General features: G+C 38.7%; 1 protein-coding gene across 2 annotated transcripts in view; it reads right to left on the reverse strand.

Moving 5' to 3' along the window:
* LOC123505795 (protein sel-1 homolog 1-like) overlaps window positions 1–19,279 on the reverse strand; it is an 84,943-nt gene that overhangs the window by 34,968 nt on the left and 30,696 nt on the right. The gene's annotated exons all lie outside the window — the stretch shown is intronic.

Below are 19,279 nucleotides of genomic sequence, written 5' to 3' on the forward strand. Positions count from 1 at the left end.
TACAAAGAATAGCTACATGAATGGTTCCAGAATTTGAAGGGATGACATATGAGGAGAGACTAAAGGCTATGGATCTACCAACCCTGGAACAAAGAAGGGAGAGAGGAGACCTGATACAAGTTTATAAATTGATCAACGGAATGGACCAAGTGGATAATGAGAAACTGATCCTGAGAGAAGAATATGACATCCGAAGCACAAGATCGCATAGTAAAAAGCTGAGAAAAGGAAGATAGATGTCTGAGAGATATTAAAAAATATAGTTTCCCACAGAGATGTATTGAGACGTGGAATAGTCTAGATGAAGAAGTAGTGTCTGCAACGAGTGTGCACACTTTTAAAGTAAGATTAGATAAGTGTAGATATGGAGACGGGGCCACACGAGCATAAAGCCCAGGCCCTGTAAAACTACAACTAGGTAAATACAACTAGGTAAATACACATACACGTACACACACACACACACACAGCTCAATCAAACATAAATACACAAAAAACATGACAGAGGATTGTGACACACACACACACACACACACACACACACACACACACACACACACACACACACACACAAAGTCAATCAAACATTAAAGATAAAACATGTACAGAGGATTGTGAAGACAAAAAAAAACACACACAAGTGGAGTAGCTCAGTGGTTGTGGCTGGCTACAAGAGAGGAAGGGTCGATTCCCTGTAGTTTTACAGTGGGGCTTTATGCTGTGTGGTCCTGATATCTACACTTATCCAATTTTTTAAAACTATGACATGAAATTCCTCACTAAAAAGTCTCTACACATCTTTGCGGGAAACAAAAGAAAATTAGAGACTACAAAAAATGGCTACAAGAATGGTTCCAGAATTTAAAGGGATGACATATGAGGAGAGACTAAAGGCTATGGATCTACCAACCTTGGAGCAGAGAAGAGAGAGAGGATCTGATACAAGTTTATAAATTGATTAACGGAATGGATGAAGTGGATAATGAGAAACTGATCCTGAGAGAAGAATATGACTTTAGAAGCACAAGATCGCATAGTAAGAAACTAAGGAAGGAAGATGTCTGAGAGATGTTAAAAATTTTGTTTCCATAAAGATGTGTAGAGACTTGGAACAGTTTGAGTGAGGAAGTGATGTCAGCAAAGAGTGTACATAGTTTTAAAGAAAAATTGGATAAGTGTAGATATGGAGACAGGACCACACGAGCATAAAGCCCAGGCCCTGTAAAACTACAACTAGGTAAATACAACTAGGTAAATACACACACACACACACACACACACACACACACACACACACGGGACATCGTCGATGGCGGAGGTGGTCGCTGAGCTCCAGAGCAATCATCTATAATTCTACAGTTACCTAAGAGTAACCAAGGTGGGAAAGGAGCTGGTAATGTTTGTCCCGTCTCCATATAGTCATGTTAACTGTTGATTAGCAAAATAATGTCCAGTGAAGGTAAATATAAACTGTAGCCTGCGTTTGAGCCATCAGCTGGTTTGTTTACGTCTGCGCAACATGGCGGCCGTGAACTCGAAAGAGGAATCAGACTTCACAGGGTTTCAAGGAATAATGGAGAAGAGCACTTATGTGAAGAAAATTCTGGAGTTAGAAGGTAAAATTGAAAACTGTTTGAAAAGTATGAGGGCCTGGAAACGAGTTATGACAATGTAAAGAGAGACTGTGCCGATATGAAGAAGGAAAATGCAGCACTGAAAGAGGAAGTTAAGCTAATTAAAGTGAATTGCGAAAATGTGGAGAATCTCTAGGAAAAGTGATGGAGAAGCAGGCTGAATGGAAAAAAGTCAGGAAGTGGAAAGAAAGGAGGTAAATTACAAAGTTGCAAGTCTGGAAAAGGAAATCAAAGAGTCAGGGAGAAAACTTTGGGCCTTGCTGAAATTATAGATCAACAGATCATAGAAGAGAAGATAGCTGAGAAAGTGGTGAAGGTTATTAAGTCAAATGAGACATTGGTGAGGGAAACTGTAGACAAAAAGAGATGTGTGGTGATATTTGGTGTGGAGGAGGATAAGACACCGAGTAAAATGGAGAGAGAGAAAACATAAAAAGGTGATAAATAATATCATTAATGTGGTGCAAGAGGAGGAAAAGACCTAGTACAAGAAATAGAGGACTTCCATAGAATTGGAAAGTTCACAAGAGAAGGTATGAGGCCAATAAGAATCAAACTTAAGTCACAAAAGGATGTAGATGAATTGGTGGAGAAGTCATGGAGGCTAGCCCAGCAGGAAACAACAAGGAAGATTTGGTTGAGAAGAGATCTCGGTGAAAAGGAAAGAGAAATGTTAAATGAGTTGAGAAAGGAGGCTTTGAAAAAAATGAAGAGAGGACAGAAGAAGAGAAGAAAGAGTTTTTCTGGAGAATCTTGGATATGAGACTGAGGAAGTGGTTCATAACCCAGAAAAGTACAGCAAGAAAGGACTAAAGAAACTTACATATGAGCGAAATGTAATGTATTCCAACATAAATGGAGTGATATCGGGATTTTAGAACTCAACGATTACTTGAGGGACAAGAACCCAGATATTGTGGGTCTTACTGAAACAAAACTGAGAGAGGAGAAGACCTGATGAAGGTTGGAGAAGGAAATATAACGTTTGGAAAAGAAATAGAGTAGGTAAGATGGGAGGAGGAGTGATGTTGCTGGTTAAAAAGATATAAAGGTGGATCAAGTGAAAAAGGTATGGGAAAGGCAGAAGTGCTAAAGATCAGAGCAGAAACTAATGAAGGAAAAAGAGGCACTACATAGTGGTGTACGTACCACCTAAGACAAATGCATGGTCAGTACAGGAATATGAAGAAATGATAAGTGATACAGGAACATGTCTGGAAGAAATGTTGGGTGGCTGTGAACGAACTATAATGATGGGAGATTTTAATTGTAAAGAGGTGTGTTGGGAGGACTGGTCAATGGAAGGATCAGAGACAACATGGGGAAATACACTATTGACACTGGCAATGGAAAATGTGTTAACTCAGTGGGTCAAAGAAGATACTAGGTTTGGAGGAGAGGGAGCATCGTCAAGACTGGACTTGGTCTTTAGTACAGAGCCAATGGTCATTGAGGAGATGAGGGTGGAGTGCCCTTTAGCAAAGAGTGATCATGCAGTTTTGGAGTTCAAGGTGATAGACGAAGAGAAATCTAGAAGAAATGAAGAATATAAAGTGGGAAGATGGAATTATGCCAAGACAGATTTTGGAAACCTAAAGAAATTCTTTCAAGAGACAAATTGGATGAAATTCAAGAGTGCTAAGGAGCAAATGAAAAGTGGAAGGAATTTATAAAAATATACAAAGAAGGTGAGAAAAATTTGTACCAATAAGACAACATAGAGAAGTTGGAAAGCAGGACTGGTTTAACGATAGATGTGAAAAGGCTAGAACAAGAAAAGAGGATGCATGGAAGAGGTGGAGAAGGAAAAGACGGATTAAGCAGTGGGAAAGTTACAAAAGAGCAAGAAATGAATATGTGTTGATTAGAAGAGAAGAAAGAAAGAAACAAGAAAAGGATATAATTGATAAATGTAAAGACCAACCAAGGCTTTTTTACAGACATGTGAACAACAACATCAAAAATAGAGAAAGTATTGAAAGTTTAGAAGTAAATGGAGTATACAGTGAAGATCCCAGGAAATGGCAGAGGCTATGAATGGATGCTTTCGGAAGGTATTCACAAAGGAGACTGCTTTTGACAAACCACTGGTAATGGAACAGAAAGGGATTATGAAGGAGTTTCAAGTAACGGTGGAGGAGATCAAGAACATGATGGGGAGTTTAGAAGTGAGAAAAGCTGTGGGACCTGATGGGGTATCAGGATGGATTTTAAGAGAATGCAGGAGCAATTGGCAGAAAAAGTTTGTGAAGTAATTGATGCCTCATTAAGGGAAGGTGTAGTGCCCCAAGACTGGAAAAGAGCTAACATTGTCCCAATCTATAAATCAGGTAACAAGAGAGACCCATTGAACTATAGACCAGTGTCACTTACAAGTGTGGTAGCTAAGATGTGTGAGAGGGTGGTGAAGACTAGATGGACAGACTTCTTGGAGAAAATGACATACTTTGTGAGTGTCAATTTGGTTTTAGGAAAGGGCGTTCATGCACGACAAACCTGATATGTTACTATTCGAGGGTGATAGATGTAATACAGGAAAGAGATGGTTGGGCTGATGGAATATATCTGGATTTAAAAAAGGCCTTTGATAAGGTACCACACCAGAGACTGATCTGGAAACTTGAAATGGTAGGAGGAGTGCATGGCAGTTTACTAAAATGGATGGAAGACTTTTGGTAGGAAGAGAAATGAGAACAATAATTAAGGACAGACCATCAGAATGGGGATTGGTGGAGAGTGGAGTTCCACAGGGATCAGTGTTGGCACCAGTAATGTTCGCAGTCTACATAAATGACATGGTGGATGGGGTGTCCAGTTATGTGAGCCTATTTGCAGACGATGCAAAATTGTTACGAAAAGTGAGATGTGACAAAGATTGCGAACTACTCCAGGAAGACTTGGACAGAATATGGAAATGGAGCTGTACATGGCAAATGGAGTTCAACACGACAAAATGCAAGAAAATAGAGTTTGGCAAGAGTGAAAGAAGAATCAGGAGTATGTACAAGATAGGAAATGAAGACATAAAACCAGTCATGAAGAAAAAGACCTTGGGGTGACAATTACCAATGACCTATCGCCAGAGAGACATATAAACAAAATAATTGGAGAAGTATTGAACTTATTGAGGAACATAAGAGTGGCGTCAGATATCTAGATGAAGAAATGATGAAGAAAATAATTACTGCAATGATAAGACCGAGGCTTGAATATGCAACAATACAGTGGGCTCCGAACTTAAAGAAACACATAAGGAAACTAGAGAAAGTACAGAGGGCTGCAACGAAAATGGTGCCTGACTTAAGAGATTTGACTTATGAAGACAGACTGAAAAGAATGCAACTTCCAACCCTGGAAAACAGAAGAGAAAGGGGAGACCTGATAGCAATATACAGAGTGATGATTGGCATGGAAAAATGGATAGGGAAGATCTGTGTATGTGGAATGGAAGAATGTCGAGAGGGCATGGGAAAAACTAAAATGGCCACTTATAGGAGAGATGTGAAAAATATAGCTTCCTCATAGAAGGGTGGAAGCATGGAATAGTTTAGACGTGGAAGTGGTCAACGCAAGGAATATTCATGATTTTAAGAAAAAGCTGGACATTAATAGATATGGAGACGGGACAACACGAGCATAGCTCTTTTCCCGTATGTTACAATTAGGTAAATACAATTAGGTAAATACACACACACACACACACACACACACACACACACACATAAAAAGCTCAATCAATCATACCCAATACGTACAAAACATCTGTACAGAGGATTCATGACACACACACACACACACACACACACACACACACACACACACACACACACACACACACACACAGATAAAGTTCTATCATACATATATATGTACAAAACATCTGTACAGAAGACTGTATCATGTAGGATACGCAGAAACACACACACACACACACACACACACACACACATATATATATATATATATATATATATAGAGAGAGAGAGAGAGAGAGAGAGAGAGAGAGAGAGAGAGAGAGAGAGAGAGAGAGAGAGAGAGAGAGAGAGAGAGAGAGAGAGAGAGAGAGAGAGAGAGAGAGAGAGAGAGAGAGAGAGAGAGCGTAGAAGACGCTCCCAACCCGGACTATACAATACACCTGACGTGTCACTAGTTCCCCGCGCTTTTCAAAGCCCACAAAGTTTTGTAGGCCTATTTCTTGCTCTATTTATTTATTTACAGATTCAAAACTTCGGTATTACTGCATTTTGGATGTTTGCCATTCATGGCATACAAATATATTTTTTCCTACATGGGAATGTTTATATTTTAGGCACACCAAAGCATTCAGCAGTTAGGAATTAGCAGTTTAAGGGTTAACGTACCATATAAAGTTAGACCAAAAAGTCCGCATAACGTACAGCCACATCCGTTTTAGCGAATTTTCTGGGTTTGAATTTGCCGAGTGAAGGACCGAACGCAGTAGTTTCTCTGTGATTGGCTGGCTCTCCGCATCTGTCTCTAGCGTTCCTGGAGCTGGATCTAAGATTCTTTAACAACATCAGAGCAACCTCTTGCAGCAAAATGGCATCCATGAACGCTTGGAGGGACGGTGACGAGGTTGCTATCAGGTTGCTCTGAGGTTGCTGGGAACACCACCACTGGAGGTGGTGTTACTGTCTTATAAATGCATTTATGTTCACAAAACAATATTTTATTAGCACAAACCTGCCCCCAAGAAAGGTTTGTAATGCATAAAGTGAAATCTTACATGGAATACCAAAAAATAAAGCAGAGATGAGATTGGCCACAGAAGAAGCGGAGACTCACGGCAACTTGTCGCTTCTTTCAGACCTTTAGCCTGCATGCTACTTTCATCATGATATTTATAGCCACTCCTCTATTGCCTGTTATATGGATATCATATCTTAGTATTCATATACGCTCATGCCATGAGGATAACCTTAACTCCGTGGCACTGTGTGATAGTGAATTACTAAAGAAATACCGCGGTATTTCATTAATAATTCACTATCACTCAGTGCCACAGAGTCGAGGTTATCCTCACGGCATGAGCGTATATGAATACTAAGATATGATATCCATTATAGCAGGCAATAGAGGAATGGAAACAAATATCATGGGGAAAGACAACACGCAGGCTAAAAGGGTCACAAGAAGAAGAAGCGGCCAAGTCACCACGAGTCTCCCGTTTCGTCTGTGGCTCATCTCATCTCTGCTTTATTTTTTGGTATTCCATGTAAGATTTCACTTTATGCATTACAAAACAATCATTTCTTGTGGGCAAGGTTTGTAAAAAGCTAATAGAAATGTTGTTTTGTGAACATAAATGCGACAATGTGAGAGAATTTGTATGTAGTTCCTCTAACTTCCAGTGACTCATATGACATCATATAAGCAGTGGTACACCGGTGGCCCAATATGCTGCCAAGCGTGTATATATATATATATATATATATATATATATATATATATATATATATATATATATATATATATATATATATATATATACAGTCAACCCTCTGCTATCGCGACTTCTGCTATCGTGTTTTATTGCTATTGCGCACCCATGAAAAGCTGCTAAAATTTCATTATCGCGACCTTAGATGCCTGCTATCGTGCGCCCCGCCATGACGTCATGGAATATTTGAGCGCTCATTTGCCAAAACCGTCTTCCCGCCAAGATCAATTCAGCTATTGCTTTTTCGGCTATGGCGTGGCTATTTTGGCCCCAATTGGGCGATAGCTGAGGGTTATGTGTGTATATATATATATATATATATATATATATATATATATATATATATATATATATATATATATATATATTTATTTATTTATTTATTTATTTATTTATTTTTTTTTTTTATCTATTTAATTTTTTTTTTTTTTTTTTTACTCATATGGTATGTTGGGGACCAGCCCAGAAAACGTTCCCCCTATTTCCATTATTTCCTATGGGAAAATTACGTCCGCTTAACGAATTTTTGCTCTACGAACAGCTTTGACACCCCCTATCCTGTTCGTTAAGTGGAGTATTACTGTACTGACTTTAACTTGACCACCCTTGGAGTCTATTATCTCTTCCCATCCTCCCCTTTTTTTAACTGCATTGCATATTACTTACATGCATTACTAATTAGATGAATAAATGGAATATTAAAGGGTCTAATGTAAGCACAAATATATTCATAATAATCATGACAAACACTAAAAACCTACTACAAGCGGCGAACCATACAGCAACTGATAAAGGGCACAGATGGGCCTGGTAAGTCCACTATCAGTGAATGGTGGAAGTCGTATAACATCAAGCATGCCTTAGATAACATCAAGTCATCTTGGGACAAAGTGAAGACGTCTACCATGAACTCGGCATGGAATAAAGTATGGCCAGAATGCACGCATGACTTCCCAGGCTTCACTGAAGACAACATCGGTGTGATCAGAAATGACTTAGTAAATCTGTGCCATAGGGCTGGCTTCGACGAAGTTGATGATGATGATATTCAAGATCTTTTGGAAAGCCATGCTGAATCTCTCTCAAATGATGAACTTATAGAGCTAGACAAGGCATCACAGGAGGCAGAAGAGGGAGACGAGGAAGAAGAACCTGTGCGTGGCCTGGATAACAAAACTATTAGAGAGTGTCTCGGTGGTATCGAAAAAGCTCTGGAAACTCTGAAGGAACGTGACCCAAATCCTGCCAGGAGTAGCAAGTGGCTTATGACGTAGAGAAAGTGTCAAGATTTATCAAGAAATCTATGATGAAAAAACAAGAAAAACCAAACAGTCCTCCATCTACTCGTTCTTCAAGCCAGTCAGACATGCCGTCCCTGTCACACCTGCCGACCCTGCTGCAGCTGACACTTCCTCAATATCCTCTTTCTTCAAACCATTGAAACATGCCAATCCTGCTACAGCTGGCCCTTCTACATCTACTTCCGACAGTGCAGACGACGTCTTGTCCTTGTCTGCCCACTCGGCGGAAGATGAGTAATGGCTGAAATCCCTACTGTCCCTTAACCTCGGGAAGGACATCATCTGATAGAATACATGGCGATTGAAAGGTAAATAAAACATTTTGTTTACTTCTTTTGCACAGTACTTTACTTTTTTTTTTTTTTTTAATGATTATTTTCATGTATTTTCATTTCTGTAGGGGTGACTTTTGATGTGCTGGAACGCATTCCCTATTATTACATGTTATAATGGGTTCGGTATATGGTAAATTTGATATGTGGTAAGGTTTTCAGGAATGAATATGTACTGTATAACGAGGACTTACTGTATATAGTGTTCCCTCGCTATTTCGCGGTTTGACTTTTGCGGCCTCAATGTTTCGCGGGTTTTATACATACTCATAGATACATTCTGCGGATTTTTCACTATATCACGGGGTCCGTGGCGTCACTTACAAATACTGTTACTTGTTACTTGTTACTTGGGGTGTTTGTTCAAGGCTCCGCTCCACTGCGAGGCAGCGCTCAGCAAAGCCTCCCTTAAAAGCAACTAGCATCTCTAATTGTCTTTGATTTCCATGCCGTTAAAATCAAACTTCCTTGAACAAATATGTCTTCAATTTCTTTTTGAAGATATCGATCCTGGCACAACCTTTGATATCACTCGGCAGTTTATTGTAAATCCTTGGTGCGCATTTTGCAAATGCTCGACATCCCATGTCAAGGTTATATCTTGGCTCATGTAGTCTGTATGGGTCTGCATCGTGTCTCAGCTCCATCGTAATGTCATGGTGGAATGTTTCCAGTAAGTTCCTCAAGTACTCAGGTTTTCCAGACTGTAATGCCTGATGAGTCATAACACTAATCTTGTACTCAATTCGTGCTTTAATTGGCAGCCAATGCAGATCTATCAATACAGGTGTTATGCTCTCAAGAGGAGAGATCCCTGTAATCAGTCTGGCAACTCTGTTCATGACAAGCTGTAAGTCTTTTAAGAGATACTTAGGTAGTCCATAATACAGAGAATTGCAGTAATCCAGTTTGCTTATCACATGATTATGAACCAGCATCTTCGTAGTTTTCTCATCCAAGTATTTTCTGACAAAACCTATATTTTTCAGATGGTATCTTGCCGTCTTAACCACCTGCTGTATTTGATCTTTCATAGATAAATGACAGTCCAATAATACTCCCAGATCCTTCACTGTATCACGAACACACAAACTGTTACCATCAATATATAATGTGGACATATCAATCCTCTTTAAATCCTTATTCTTACCCACTATCAAACATTCAGTCTTGTTTTGATTAAGTTTCAACTGCTTGGATTCCATCCATCTACCAACATCATCCATAATAAGTTTTATCTTTCCTTCAACATTATCTACATTGTTCAAGGTCATGTAAAACTGTGTGTCATCAGCAAACAGTTTGAAGTCAATGTCATGTTTTCTTAGTATGTGTGATAGTTCAATAGTATATATATACAGAACAGAATAGGACCAAAAACACTGCCTTGGGGTACTCCTCTTTCTAAAATCTTCTTGTCTGAGAAAGATTTACCAACTTGAACACAGTATTGCCTGTTTGCAAGATAACTTTCTAAATATGTTAGTGCATCTCCATCAATACCGACAGACCTGCAATCTAGAAGAAGCAATCTGTGAACAACTGTGTCAAATGCTGCACTTAAGTCCAGTAAAATTAGCAAACCACATTTTTCCTTCATCCATCAGGATTATCAGATCATTGATAACTGAGCATAAAGCTGTCTCAGTCGAATAAAGTTTTCTATAAGCCGATTGATTATCCGGTAAAGCCTGCACTACTTTCAAATGGTCGAGTAATTGGTTTAATACAGCACTTAGATACAGGTCTAAAGGAACTCAAGCACTGCGTATCCATTTCACACTTTACAATTGGCTTTATCAATGCCATTTTTTCAGAGACAGGAAAGGTATTGTTCATGAAGCTACTGTTTATAATCAGTTTAAAAATTTCCAGAATTTCACAGAACTTCTCACTCTGAATAATATCACTAATAGGTAATGGGTCATTATTGCAGTAGGTTATATTAACTTTACGTACAATCTCCTTTACTTCATCCACACTTACTTGCTTAAAGGAGAGTAGCTTAGCCCATGGCATTGGCATACTCACGGGTATTTCAAACTCCTCATTTCTAAAGCTCTCCACAATCGACTCTATCTTTTGATCAAAGAAGTCAAGGAACATACTTGCCAGCACAGTGTCATTAAACCCCTCAGGCGACTTATTTATTCTCCTGTTACCTGTCAAATTATCCACTATCTTATATAATCTACTAATGTTAGACCGTGACTCTAATGACTTCTGTCTATAGTACTGAGACTTTCTCCTCTGTACAAGTTTGTTTAGCCTGTTTCTCATGTCCATATATTCCCTTCTTGTCTCTTCTGTTCGTAGTCTACGCCACCTTTTTTCTTTCTTCCTTTTTTCTTTCTTAGCTATGGAAATTTCAGTATTAAACCAAGGTGCATGATCTCTTATCTTAATATCCTTTTCATGAAGTGGACACATTTCATTGTATTCTTTTTTCATGTTGCCATTATATAATTCAGACAAACAAGATTCACATTTTTCAACTGCTACTCTACCATGAGTACACACATCATCCTTTCTTAACTGAATGGCCTGTGACACTTCAGCTATCAGCCGCTCAGGGTCAAAATCATTTTTCCTACGAAACACTAATCGCTTAGTGTACGTAGTTTCTTTTTTTTTTTTTTTACAAGATATTTGAAAAGTAACCATCCTGTGCACCGGTGAAATCCTGCAGATTTCATCAACATTTACTTCTCAAACAAGATTATGATCTGAGTCACAGAAGACCAAGTCAATTACATGTCCACCAGCAGATGTTGTTTTTTCTACTTTATTGTCTAAATTAAAGGATTTCATCATATCTTGAAACTCCCTCACTATAGAGTTTTCTTGTTCATCCATTCTTATATTAAAATCTCCACAAATAAAAATATTAATGCTCACCATATCCAGCAGTTCCAAGTATTTCCTGAAATCGTCAATAAACGACCGGGCACTTAGGCTTGGAGGTCTATACACCACTATAAACATAGATTTTCTACCACCACGCTCACAGCTAACTTGCATATGTTTAAAGCTCTCCCATTTTTCTGACTTATCCACCCTAATTTTATTGCATGTTCTAGAAAGTAAAAGACCAACACCACCACCTCTTCCTTCTTTCCTTGGTATGTGCACAAATGTATGAGTGTCAGGGGTCATTCCTTTAATTTTTGCAGTGTCATATTCACTCAGCCATGTTTCAGTCAAAGCAAGAATATCCAAACTTTCATCATTAATTAAAGTTCTGATTTATATTGTCTTGTTTCCAACTGACTGAACATTTGATAAACCACATTTCAACATAGAGCTCACAGCATTAGTAGCCATGATCTGTAATATTTCTGATCCTGTCAATCTCACTTTCCAACATAATACAGCAACTATTATTTGCCGAGTGGTCAGTATTCTGTTTCTTAAACCTCACACAATTTATGCATTTCTTTTCTGTAGACGTGCAATCCTTGGACTTGTGGTTGCCTGCACATTTAAAGCAAACGGGATGCTCACCATTTTTCTTGGCATTGCAGTTCGTCTCTGTATGACCATACCTTTGACAATGGTAACAGATAAGTGCATGATACCTGTCGCAAACCTAGTAAACTCCCCCACTGTATGTACAGTAATTCGGTAAGTTGGTGTGTAATAATGACAACAATGTACATTACTATGTACGTAAAGTACTGTACATGTACAGTGTTCCCTCACTATTTCACGGTTCGACTTTCGCAGCTTCACTGTTTTGCGGTTTTTTATACATATTCGTAGATACGTTCTGCAGATTTTTCGCTATATCATGGGGTCCTTGGCATCACTTACAGATATTGTACGTACATTAATTTGGTAAGTTGGTGTGTAATAACGACGACAATGTATGTTACTATGTACGTAAAGTACTGTACATGTATTGTTCGTATACATATACAGTGTTCCCCCAGCCACTTCGTGGTTCGCAATAAAAAATTTAAAAAATACAGCCATATCGGCAGCCATATTGCGGAAAAACATGTTGTTTCATGTTGATGCGTGAGAGAGAGAAGGTTTCCCAGCATGCCAAACAAAGAGATGAATTGACTTAGAGGCTTTGTACATACCCACGGGCACTCATACAAGACGCGTGATTGGTTCCCGGCGCGAGATCAACCAATGAGAGCACAAGTGGATTTATCCCGTGACCTGATTAGCTGCGCATCATCGCAGCCTCATCGAACATCTTCCCTTGTATCCAAGGCCCATAGAACAGAAGGTCGACCTATGCGCATCTCTAGGGGGAGAAGGGGGACTAATGGCGTCAGCATGCTCACCAACAGGGAAGCTTCCTCCCGGGACGTGTCTTTCTTGCATGGAAACCTCACGCTCTCCCTCTGCCTGCTGAGCAAATCATACTTAACTGACACAGGAGACAAGTTTTGTGAAGGCTTCTCTTGCACCCTCTACCTGCCAGGTTTCTCTCTCTCTCTCTCTCTCAACTGTCAGAGCACTCTGTTTTCTCTCTTTGACCATTGTATCATTATCATATTTAATGATATCAATACTCTTGCTGTTATTAATTATTATTATTATTATTACTATTATTAAACTTTTGCTCTTGTTATTATTAATAATAATACAGTGTTGCTGTTTTCGTTATTATTATTATTATTATTATTTCATTTTTACATTACATATATAACAGGCAATTTATATCTACACAAGTAACTGAATGGGGACCTCTCAATAACTAGACATCAGAAATTTACTAATGTAATAGACTAACGTGCAAACTTACCACGAAAAAAAATAATAATGGTTTTCATTTATCACATACTACATATTATATACTACTGATAATTAAAACAGTCACGCACTGCACAACTCGGCATTGTGACCGATGTTGGCGCAGAACAGAGAGAATGGGAGAGAGAGAAGCACGTCAACACCTACCAAGCAGCTTGCTAACTGAGCCAACATCCCCACTCAGACCACTTGTGAACCCACTGATGTCACGGATGTGCATATCAGACACATTTTGAACACCTCATAGGTCGACCTTCTATTCTATGGGCCTTGGTTGTATCTTGCCAGTCTCGTCCAGGCTGTTGACTGTCTCGCATACTGCATCTTAGTGTTGTGTTTGCGATAACTTTTTTTGTTTAACTAGTGATTCGTTAAGCCCTTACAATGCCAGCTAAGCGCTGTGCCCCTGCAAAAGCTTCCTCTAGTGAGCCCAAGAGGAAGATGATGACCATCAGTGAAAAAGTGAAACTTTTGGATATGATCAAAGAGGGCAGAAGAGGATGAGTGTTACGTATCGTATGAGAGAGAGAGAGAGAGAGAGAGAGAGAGAGAGAGAGAGAGAGAGAGAGAGAGAGAGAGAGAGAGAGAGAGAGAGAGAGAGAGAGAGAGAGAGAGAGAGAGAGAGAGAGAGTAAATGTATAATTGCTGTATTAGGCTTTATAATTAAATAGATTTAAGTAAAATACTGTATATGTACAGTATAAATACTGTTTACATATTTCAAACATTCTAGTACCCACATACACATACACAAAAATTCCTAAGGGAGACAAATCCTAATTCGCTGTTTTTCACCTTTCGCAGGGAGTTCTGGTATCCATTAACTGCAATAAACGCGATCACTATATTGTTTGTATACATATACAGTGTTCCCTCTGCCACTTTGCGGTTTGCAATAAAAGTGAAAAAATACAGTCATATTGTGGAAAAACACGGTTTCAGGTTGATGCATGAGAGAGGTTTCCCAGCATGCCAAACAAAGAGATGAATTGACTCAGAGGCTTTGTACATATCCACGGGCACTCATACAAGGCATGTGATTGGTTCCTGGCGCAAGATCGACCAATGAGAGCACGAGTGGATTTATCATGAGAGCTGATTGACTGTGCATCATCACAGCCTCACCCAACATCTTCCCTTGTTGTATCTCGCCAGTTTCGTCCACGCTGTTGACTGTCTCGCATACTGTATCTTAGTGTTGTGTTCACAGTAACTTTTTTTTTGTTTAAGCAGTGAGTTGTTAAGCCCTTACAATGTCGCCTAAATGCTGTGCCCCTGCGAAAGCTTTCTCTAGTGAGCCCAAGAAGAAGAGGAAGATGATGACCATCAGTGAAAAAGTGAAACTTTTCGATATGATCAAAGAGGACAGAAGAGGGTGAGTGTTACATATCGTATGAGAGAGAGAGAGAGAGAGAGAGAGAGAGAGAGAGAGAGAGAGAGAGAGAGAGAGAGAGAGAGAGAGAGAGAGAGAGAGAGAGAGAGAGAGAGAGAGAGAGAGAGAGAGAGAGAGCTATTTACTATTTTTACCTTTGTAATATCAATTTGTAAATAAAAAAAAAAGAGAGAGAGAGAGAGAGAGAGAGAGAGAGAGAGAGAGAGAGAGAGAGAGAGAGAGAGAGAGAGAGAGAGAGAGAGAGAGTAAATGTATAATTACTGTATAAGGTTTTATAATTAGATAGGTTTAAGTAAAATACTGTATATGTAAAGTATAAATACTGTTCACATATTTAAAACATTGTGGTAGCCACACACACATACACCAAAATTCCTAGGGGGGGCAAATCCTACTTTGCAGTTTTTCACCTTCGGGGTTTCTGGTATCCATTAACAGTGATAAATGAGGGATCACTGTATATATATATATATATATATATATATATATATATATATATATATATATATATATATATATATATATATACACACACACACACACACACACACACACACACACACACACACACACACACACACACACACACACACAGGTATTTCTTGATATATGATTGTAATTGGTTCCTGAAATTCCAATTGTAAGGCAAACGATCATACAATGAATAGTAATGCATTCCAATACAGGCAAACCCCGCTTAACGAAGGGGTTACGTTCCTAAAAAAAACCTTCGTTAAACGAATTTTTGTTAACCGAACCAATTATAACAAGTTTAACCCCTGACTTGAGCTTCCATTGAGAGTAAACAAAGCGAGAGTGCATCATAGTACAGTAAAAGGTTTAATGAAAGTAAAAGTTATGAAGTTAAACATTTAAGCAGTTTAATTTAAGACTAAGTCATTATAGTGTACACTAATGTATGTATGTAAGTAACTTTATAATGTTGATGATCTTAAATTTATGAAGGGAGGGAGAGTGGAGCAGGAAAGACACTAGCTGGGAACCTGTGGAATGTAAACAAACGGTTCATCATTGTAGCGCATACAAAACTTATGTACCACATTTCCACAAGGCTTTCCATTTTATCCATTGCAGAGTCACGAGTTCAGGTGGTTCTTTTAGCTTGCAAGGAAGATATGATCTCACTAGCCTTCTTAATAGAGTCTGCTGACTTGAAAATGGTAGACAGTAGATGGAGTCAAGCCATGGTGGGAAGCAATGCTATTAGTTTTCTCGCCTCTCTCGTGTCTGTGAATAATATCCAGCTTCACTTCGAGAGTAAGAGACTTCCTGGTCTTCTTAGCAACGCTAGGCGACATTGCAGGGCGTTTTGGTGGCACGTTGAGCAAGGGGGAAGACGATCTACTGCTGACGCTGTTATTGTTTTGAACTAGGGGGAGTGAATGGTGCGCGTGTTGTCCACAAGAGGCACTGGTGTATTCAAAAGCCTTTCGGCTTGCGTGATACGGCAGGGCTTTCAAACTCAGAAAAAATTACCTGGATAAAATTTCGTTAAAGCGAGTTTGGTGTTTGTTAAACGAGCAGATGGTAGTAAAAGGAAACGTTCGTTGTAGCGAAATTTCGTTGTGTGAACCTTCGTTAAGCGAGGGTTGCCTGTATCTTTATACAAGTCCCAAACAAACATAAGAAGTATTAAATATTATAGGTACCAGGTATTTGATGGCTCACAAGATGCACTTTTTTCTCCAGAAAAGTCTCAGGAAATGACCCTGCATCCTATGAGGCCAAGGTTCAATATTGGTGGTAACAGAGACTCAAAAGTCAAACCCCTGCCATCTTCACAGATGCAAAAAAAAAGTAATGATTGGTACACCACAAAACAACTCTTTCTTTCAAGGTACCAATATGTAATAGGTCATACTTACACCAGTCAGAAAGAATTTGCCAAGTGACCATGCACTGTACAAACAAAAACAAACATGTTCAGTGTTGGTGATCTCAATCTTGACACAGGCAAGCATCACTGTTCTTTAGTGTGATGCCATGATTCCTTGAGGTATGACGCATTTTCATACTATTAAAATTGCATTATCTTTTCACATTCTTACCTTGCATGCGTGTAAAAAAAAAAAATGATAAAAAAAATTATGATCATTAGCCCTATAGTCTCTGACTCTCTCACAGTCACGACCAATGCCATATGCCAGGTACATGTTTACATCCCACAAGTCAAAGCAGGATTGGTATGTAGCCTACAAGCAAGGATAAAAGTTTTTAAATGGAAAATATTGGGATCTAATAATGATCTAAAATCATGTGAGCCTTCAAGTATCAGGTGAAATCCTTCACTTCATATTCAGAGCTTAAATCTGCTCATTTATTTATCTATTTTACTTATTTTTTTTTTCTTTATTTATTTTTTTCAATGTGTGCCATAAAGTGCTTTATGAGCCATCAAATATGGTAAATATAGTTATTATATGAAGTCATATAACACGTTACATAAATCAGTTGAACACAAGAATAAAGCAATAAAGTTAAGATATAAATAATGTTTGTACTTAGGTAACTCCCACTGTAGTATTGTGTATCTTTATATAATATCGTATGTAAATACATTACTGCCTAAATTAATAAAACACGTGTTATATAAATAAAGTAAAACAAGAATAAAGCACTAAAATTAAGATGAATAAATAAAGTTATCTGAAATGACAGGATACACGTGTTCTCTCCTAGGAGCCCAGCACAGTGTGCCATCCTGCCTGCCTCAACCTCCATCCTAGGAGCTGGGATCAGTCAGTTAGGCTCCAGACAGAGACAGAAACACACCCCACACCCAACACTTCTTTTGTGGTGCACACACATGTACTCTCACACACATACACACCTAGTTGTGACCTGACCTGACAGGACACACGATGGTGAAATGTAAAGATGCCATAAAGAATGCAATGCAGGAATGATCTATATGGGGGCCCTTGTGGAGGGGTCTCAGGGGTCAGTCTTGGTGGGTCCCAATCCCAATCTTATTTATAACATAGGGTTCTATTATTCAGTTGGTGCATTTTTTATACAGGTAACTCTTGATTTACGCATTTTTGTTAATACGCAACCGAAAAAATATTATAATTAAATTTACACGATCGGTCTGCTTATACGCAATTTGGTCCAACCTCATTTTCAAACAGAGTGCCAGACGCAATTTCAAACTGCGCGCCAGAGAGTTCCATATCTGGCCGATAGGTAGGAGCTCCGCTGCCATGGACGCACTCTTCTGCTACACAGTGATGCAAAAAGAATTTTCCAAGAAAAAGTGCCAGACCATCATGCTGCAATTTTTTTCAAGAAAACACCAGTGGGAGATGTAGTACCAAAAGAGGATGTGGACGATCCCGTGGAAGCGGAGGAAGCAGAGGAAGCGCAGGTGGATGATGACGTCCTTGACTAGGATGTGGATAGCAATGGCATGTGCTTGTGAGGGACATTGGCATCCTGCATTTATTTTTTTACTAGTGTTTACTTTTATACTGTGGGGTTATTTTTGATAAGTGGATTTTTGATAAAGTGGAAAAGGTCAGAGGGAGATGGTGACTGACTGTGGTGTGAGTGGTGAAGGCAGTGACGCAGTGAGTGTTGTGTTTACGTATTCTTTGTTTTGTTGTTTTCTCTTATTATTTTTTGCTTTCTCTTATTATTTCTTGCTTTTCCCTTTACTTTAGATACACTTCTACTATTTAGAATGGTAAATAATAAAAACATGTTAATTTACCCAAATAAATAGAGCATTTTGTATGAATTTTTTTGGACCACATCCCGCATCCCCCCTATTATCTATTGTTTCTTATGAGAATTACAAGTTTGTTTTACACAAACTTTGATATACGCGATGCCTCTTGGAACACATCTATCGCGTAAATCGAGTTACCTGTATTTGTGTACATTTTCTCAGTCCCTTTCCTGTACATTAAGGGAGGAACCCCATATCATAGAAGTGAAATTTTGTATAATGGTGAATCGTATATCGGGAATACCTCAATCTTTACAATATACGGCTGTTTGTCACCTAGTGGTTTATCTGAGTCTTCTATATGCAAACAAAATACGATCCAAGCAGTACTCTATAAATACTAAAATGCAGCAAAGAGAGAGGCATATTCAAGACTAGTAAATACCCATGGTACAAAATTATCTACAAAAAAAAATCTCTAAGTAATTTTTATTGTTATAAAATGAAAGATTGCATGGAAAAGTATAAAACCAAATATCAATTCATTATATACATTAATTCAGGCATGGTGATGTAGTAATAAGAGCAGTGTTTCATCAGGCTGGTAGATAATTGTTGTTGTGGTGAGCAAGCTGATGGACAGATGGTTGTTGTGATGTGGAGAAGGATGTCTAGATAAAAATACTAAATACAGTAT

This window comes from Portunus trituberculatus, chromosome 18 (assembly GCF_017591435.1).
Source record: "Portunus trituberculatus isolate SZX2019 chromosome 18, ASM1759143v1, whole genome shotgun sequence".
Taxonomy (NCBI): domain Eukaryota; kingdom Metazoa; phylum Arthropoda; class Malacostraca; order Decapoda; family Portunidae; genus Portunus; species Portunus trituberculatus.